This window comes from Ptychodera flava, unplaced genomic scaffold (genome assembly GCF_041260155.1).
Source record: "Ptychodera flava strain L36383 unplaced genomic scaffold, AS_Pfla_20210202 Scaffold_53__1_contigs__length_892398_pilon, whole genome shotgun sequence".
Lineage (NCBI taxonomy): Eukaryota > Metazoa > Hemichordata > Enteropneusta > Ptychoderidae > Ptychodera > Ptychodera flava.
In genome coordinates this window covers 365,915-374,049 of record NW_027248375.1, presented here as the reverse complement: position 1 = coordinate 374,049, position 8,135 = coordinate 365,915, and positions in this window count along the sequence as shown.

Below are 8,135 nucleotides of genomic sequence, written 5' to 3'. Positions count from 1 at the left end.
GTATTTCTTGATATATGTCTACACTTTCATTACCGTCTCCATAGGGAAACCATTGTATGGAAAAATTTGATATTGCATAACTTCATTTATATGCAAGCCACACTAACCAAAATCTAATCAGTTCTTGCAAGTACCACATGGTACCTGTGTACCAAATCTGACTTGAATCCGTTCAGGCGTTTTTGAGTAATCGTGTAAACAGACAGACAGACAGACAGACACACACACACACACACACACACTAACACACACCACACACACACACACACACACACACACACACACACACACACACACACGGACAGACAGACAGACATCGCTATGACAATAGCCAGCGTGTTTACACACGTGAGCTAAAAATGACCTAATCACCAAATAATGGCAAAATAATGATGGAATAAGTTCCGAAACAAGACATCAATGCCGAATAATGGCAAAAGAACCGAATTAACATAATAATTCATAATAATCTCGAGGTCATGTCATAATAATCACCAAATAATCGCATAATACAGACCAAATAATGAGATAAAAATGACCCAATCACCAAATAATGGCAAAATAATGATGGTATAAGTTCCGAATCAAGACATGAATGCCAAATAATGTCACAACAACCGAATTACCAAATAGGTTCGTTATTATGTCAAAATAATATCCAAATAATGATCAAATAATTGCATAATAATGGCAAAATATTTACATAATTATAACCAAATCACCAAAATAAATGGAATAATAATGATGAGATAGTTTAAATAAAGATATCAAGATAATTTTTGGCGGTATTCTCTCCCCATATGCCGTGCCTCCCCCCCTCCCCATCCCTACTACATGGGTATTTTTTTTCTTTAGGACCTGCTGAACAAGAAAAAAGATGTTAACATTGGATATTTTGGGATGCACTACCTATCTGGGCTGGATTTTGATTTGCATGTACTGAAAAAAATGGCAAAAAATGGGTAGGGGTAGGGGGTACTATATCCTCCCCTACATTAAGTAAACTAGCATGAAATAGCACAAAAGTAAACTAGCATGAAATAGCACAAACCATACATTTTTGGAAAGCTCAGATTCTGCTCTTTATGAGCAACAAAAACTTTAGCAAAATTAATTTGTGTACATAGAACAGGACGACTTTAATTGAATTTTTGACAATTTTGAAATTTTTTACCCAAAATACCATCTAACAATTTTGATGCATTATTCTCTCCAGTCACTAAAATTGCAAGTTTTGCTACATTGTTTATCGTGAATGGGCAGTTTATTGTTATGCAATGAACAAACGCGCAGCCTTAAAAGAAGACTTTAAACGCGCACACATAGTCATATTGCCACTTTCTCCATTATTGATGACTGTCTATTTTTATAATTTAATTTTTAAATATTTTTCTATAAAATAATTTTGATAAGACGTATTTGGAAAATTGTCTATGCCTCCTTGTCTCACTTATACAGCAAGCATTACTAACAATCTATTAGGTCGAGGCTAGAGGGGGCGTCTAGGTGCACCCCAACCCTAAAGGATAACAAACCTGTAATTTTCAGAAGCCTTTGGGATCCCTAAAATAAGAAGTGGATTTTAACAGACAAGATATAGGGACTCAATAGCTGTTACGGTCATGTTTTGAAGGGTACCACAAAAATCACGATTTTGTGACCCACATGGATTTTTGTCAAACCTATCTTCTTGTACGTGATCGACTGAGCTTACTGTTTAACATGACCTAAGTTATGGGTATCATTAGAAAGGTGATTATTCTTCTTGAAAATGGCATATGGCAATATGCAATATCTTCTGTAATTTTTATGAATTAGGGCCATAATTTACCCCATACCCTAAAGTTTTATGTCACAAATTACTGCCAAAACTAATGTAAATTCCACCAATTATTTACCTAGACATAATACAAAAGGTAATGCTGTGTATTAACTTTATGTAATTTGCTACAGGTACATGTTAGCAATATGAAATAAACTTTTAAAAGAAAAAATATTTGGATCCTGTAGCTGTAACAGTCATATTTGAAGGGTACCGCAAAATCACAGTCTTACTGACTCGCATTCGTTGTTGTTAAACCTGTCTTATTGTAAGTCTTCTGCTGAGCTTATTTACGAGACGGGGTATCATTAGAAAGTTCATTCACTCGTCTTTAAAATGATATGTTGCAATATGCAATACCTTTTATGGTTTTCATGAAGTAAGACCAAAATTTACCCCATACTCCAAAGTTTTATGTCGCAAATTACCTTCAAAACTAATGCACGTAAAAAGTGACCCTTCCAAAGTGTTTGAAAAAAGAGTGACGCTTCCCATTTTTCATTCGCAAAAACATTGACACTCCCCCTACTTGTCACAACCTGTATCAATAATATCTTACTTCACATACATCTCTTATTTTACCTTTATACTTTCAAAGAACACTTTTTAACTTTTACAAAAAATCACACTAAATAATTCTGTCAAATACTTGAAGTGCAATTTTCTTTACTGGAAATTGGTAAGGGTCATTTTTCTAAAAATATTTCTTAAGGTCACTATTTTACGCACAGCCTCATTTTGATAAATACCGGCCCTCCCTCAATGTGATTTATTTTCGGCCCTTTACCGTACCAACCGAGGCCCCTACATGTAGAATTAGTAAGCATACAAACCTAAGGTCACCATGCCCGTTTACTAGCTCACGTGGGCTAATGTCATAGCGATTTTGGTTAGTGTGGCTTGCATATTAATGAAGTAATGCAATATCATTTTTTCCGTACAATGGTTTCCCTATGCAGACGATAATGACTGTGTAGACATATATCAAGCAATAACGTGCAACATTTCATGAAACTTTTCACAGATGACAATCTCAGAACATTATGATGATACTGTGAGTGTCATGTCAATTATCTGCTCATTTGCATATTTAATGAAATTTTGTTATTAGTGACATAACTCTGAAATTCCTGCACCAAACTTGATGATACGTGCAACAAATATTGATCTGATATATATCTAATTATACTTAGAAGCATTGGGCAGTGCAAAGTTATAAATAGCTCATTTGCATATTTTATATAACTCCAAATAACTGCACAAAATTGATGAAATCTGCTGCAAATACTGATCCGACTGATATCTAAGTGTGGTGTAAAGCAATTAGTAGTGTAAAGTTAATTAAGGGTTTATTTGCATATTTAATGTAAAGTTAATTAAGGGTTTATTTGCATATTTAATGAACTTTGTAATTAGGTTTATATCTCTGACATTACATTGCCCAAGTCAGTGAAATCTGGTACAAATATTGATCTGATAAATATCTCATTGTACTGACAAACGTTTGACAGTGTCAAGTTAACCAATAGCTCATCTGCATATTTTATGAAGTTTTTGTAATAGTCATATAACTCCGAAATAATTGCACCAAATGTGATGAAATATTTTGCAGATACTGATCTGGCAGATATCTAATTGTTCTTTAAAGCATTACCTATGTCACGTTAATTAAGGTTCATTTGCATATTAATTACTTTTTTAATTAGCAATATTACTCCAAAATTACAGCATAACATTTGATGAAACTTGCTACAGATATTGATTGATAAATATTTTATTGTACTGAGAAGCATGGGCGTGTCACATTAATAATTATCGCACTTACATATTGAATAAAGTTTTATAATAAAGTTGATGAAACCTGCTACACATAATGATATAACAGATATCTGATTTTTTTATTTCACGCCTCACACGGGTGTCGATTATATTGGTATGAATGGGGTTTATTGACAGAAATATTGAAAACCTTAATACAATAAATTCTCGTCACAGATAGTTACTCTGGCAGTAGACCGTATACACGTCTTGTCTAATCAGAAATCTGTCTTACACTCCGCATCGTGTGCTCAATTGAACTACTGTCAGAATATACAATGTCTGTAATTGTCCTTGTGTTTTACTTAGTGATTATCCTGAGGTCTTACTTGATAGCCAACAATTATACGAAGCGTACTACTATTAATGAACCTGTTGTAAAATACGTGAGCACATTCAGTTCATATCTAGTTAATTTAACTGTTAAAACGTGTCGACATCATGGTCCAACTTGAATCAGCAAGCAGTAATACTTCTACACATGTCCTTCAGTTAGCATATTTACACGAACTGACTTGGTTTCAAAATAATACATAAAATTTGTAGCTGTTGTGCCTTTAAGTGCATAGTGCTATTGCCGATAAAATAAGCAATAAAGCACACCCAGCGACGGTATACCACAAGATTTTGACCAGTTCACGACATATATGCACGAGCGATAGCGAGTGCATATATGAAGTGAACTGGTCAAAATCGAGTGGTATACCATTGCTGGGTGTGATTTATTGCTATTATATCATAACAGTATATTGAAATTCTGGCGTTGAATGTCATAAAAGGAATTTTCCTCAAGCTGAGAGCTAGCGCGCATGCCAGCCGTGGTATATCGCCAATATACCACGGTTCTTTTCGCGTCTCGACCAATCAGATAGCTGTATTTGCACCATCAATATACTGGTATGATATAATAAGTATAGGATAAAGCCTGAGTACAAGGGCTCTTCTGGTATATAAAGTCCAAACCAATGATAAAATGTCGAGGCCGCAGGCCGAGACATTTTATCGTAGGGTTGGACTTTATATACCAGAAGAGCCCGAGTACGAGGGTTTTATTCGACTTAAAAACTATCGCCCCTAACTGATATATTTTCGTTTTCAATGTGTTTACGTCAACCGTCCCCTTTGTCAATGTAACATGTTTAGGATATGAATTAAAACTTTTATTTGTGAAATAGCCTTCCAATGTAACGGAACATCCTATAAATGCCCTAGGGCACATTATATAAATGCCCTAGGGCACAGCAGATTTTGTGTTGCAGCTGGTTTCCGCTGTGTTACCAAATTTGAATATTAAAACGTACCAGATGTCTACAGAATATGACATGTTCACTTTTGATTGGACTGTACTTTACTACGGCACTGGCATTCGTTTCTGGAATTTGGTGACCAAGGCTTTATGAGTAAAAAAACACCCTGAATTGAGCACTGTGATTGGTCAATCAACAGTAGATAATTTTTAAGAAATATTCAATTAGTTTCTGATACCCAATGACACCCAAACGAACTTCAAAAAGGCGTTATTTCATGACGCCCGCACCATTATTAGACTGCATTTCTGAGAGAAAATGTGACGTATGTAGACGTATGATATTTGTCAGAAAATTTACGAGTAGATATCTGGCATCCCTTTGCCTGGGCAAACGCGTTTACCTGCCCGGTTATAAAGAGTTGGATCACGGAGATATATATGAATCAACGACTTACGTCTACTTGTAAATGACACTAATTCAAGTCAAGCACCCAGTGAAGACGCCCTCTGTATTTTCAGAATGTACAACCAACAACATGTATTGTAGGATACCATTTTTACATAGAAGTGGTGAAAACTGACCGGCAGATGAATCCGCTGTACCTTTGCATATGAAAACATGGTTCTGTTTTGCTAATACAACCTTTCATCAATAGCCCCATGCCTTCTCTCGAAGTTTTTTAAGAAATATAATCGCACTTACTGTCTTGAGCTACACCATGGCACACGGAATGAGATCCCTGCCGACAAAATACACAAGGGGAATTTATTCAAAGAATTTCATTTAAATGTGCGGGTCTATTTACTTAATCTTAATAAGCATAGGCTGAAAATAATTCTTTGTTAACTTGACACAAAACAAAGACAAACGCCTTGGTGACATACAGACATAATATTTGAATTGAATATGCTCACGTGTTTTACAACAGGTTCATCAATAGTCGTTCGCTTCACAGAGCAATCAGATATCTGTTATATCACTAGATGTAGCAGGTTTCATCAACTTCGTACAGTACCCTAAGAGTTTAATAACTAATTACAAAATTTTATTTAATATGGAAATGAGCTGTTAATTAACTTGACACTGTATACATCAGTATCTGACACTGCTCAATGCTTCATGGACAATGAGATATCCATCAGATCAACATTTATAGCCTCTTTCACTAAATTTAATGTTGTAACTTTGGAGCAATATTACTAATTACAAAACTTCATAAAATATGCAAATGAGCTATTTGTTAACTTTTCACTGCCCCATGCTTCGCAGTACAATTAGATATTTATCACATCAATATCTGTACCAGATTTCACTGAATTGAAAGCCGTAATTTCGGAGTTATATACCTAATTACAAAGTTCATTAAATATGCAAATGGACCCTTAATTAACTTTACACTACTTAATGCTTTACACCACAGTTAGATATCAGTCAGATCAGTATCTGCAGCAGTTTTCATCAAATATAGTGCGGTTATTTCGGAGTTACATGACTAATTACAAAACTTCATAAAATATGCAAATGAGCTATTTATTAACTTGCACCTGCTCAATGCTTCTCAGTACAATAAGATGTCTATGAGGACAACATCTGTAGCAAGTTTCATTAAATTTGACGCTGTAATTTGGAGTAATATCGCTAATTACAAAGTTCGTTAAATATGCAAATAAACCCTTAATTAACTTCACACTACTAAATGCTTTACACCACATTTAGTCGGATCAGTATCTGCAACAGATTTCATCAAAGTTGATGCACTTATTTCGGAGTAATATGACTAATTACAAAACTACATAAAATATGCAAATGAGCTATTTGTTAACTTCACACTGCAGTTATTTCGGTGTTATATGACTAATTATAAAACTTCATAAAATATGCAAATGAGCTATTTATCAACTTGACACTGCCCAATGCTTCAAAGTATAATTAGATGTATAGCAGATCAATATTTTTTGCACGTATTATTAAGTTTGGTGCAGGAATTTCAGAGTTATGTCACTAATAACAAAAGTTCATTATACATAATCAAATAAACTACCCTCTGCGGAACGTATAAGCTAAATGGATGGAGTGGATGGCTTTGTTCGTGGTTCGATAATTTCAAACATATCATCTTCCATACAAACATTAAAATAACTCGGGTAACACTGTCGACAATCCTTCAATGATGATGTTTTCTGTTCCACTTTGTCTTAACAATGGTTCGAAATTTATAGCGAGTGTACATAGGGATATGGTAACTTCTGGAATGAAATACTTGAATGCAAATGATTCCAAAATGGTTTCAAATGGGAAATTTCATTTCCTAAATCCAAATTAAATATCTGCCCCTCTATTTTTAGTTTTGTAAATTGAACTTATGCTGAGTCATTTATCGCTGAAGTTCTATAAGAAAGAGAACTCATCTTAAATAACGCATGTTAATCAGCGGGAGATGTATTCGTTGAAGACTTTTTCCACATTATTTCAACCTTGGCTCAAATATTGATTCCTCAGTACTCTAATAGTATGCAAGGGCATTTAAAAGTATCGTGTCTTTTAATTGCTAATTTGAATATTTTTGAAATTTTCTTTATTTGTGTGATTTGTCTAGAATAAATAAGATTGGAACTAATTTGGTATAATTGGATGATGAAAAATAATGTATGTTTCATCTGAAAGTCTAAGCTCATCACCGTTTCTTTTAAGTCATACACTTGCTTATTATCATTACTTTGTAACATTGCAACATTTATCTGTAGGGCATCTACAGTTTTTAGAAATTTGAAAAACATGAAGATCCAATTATCTTAAATTAGCTCCGACTGTGGTAATTAAAAATAATTCTTTCAGCCTTCTATACTAGATCTTATTGCGTGGTACTAATTAGGTATAGCTTTCCCGTTTTATCCTGATGATGTACGGTATACAATTGTGATGATCGAAAGCAACACAGATTGTGTTAAAATCTAAAGTGTTTATCTATACTAATATCATGAAATTTGCATTTTTAATTGTTTTGCTTTGGAAAGTTTAGAAATTTCTTACAGGGGTGCCATACCAGGGACTATGAGTTTCCTCATGGACAGCATCAGATGTATAATGAAGAAATTACGGGGTAAACATCTGCAAAAATTCCAATATAGATAAATAATAATCGCTCTTTTTAATTTGAAAAAGTTTTTTCGTATTGAGCTTCCATTTGTCACCGATAAATATGCCAAATAATTCAAGTAGTAACCGTCCAGTGTCCGTCATCTGTC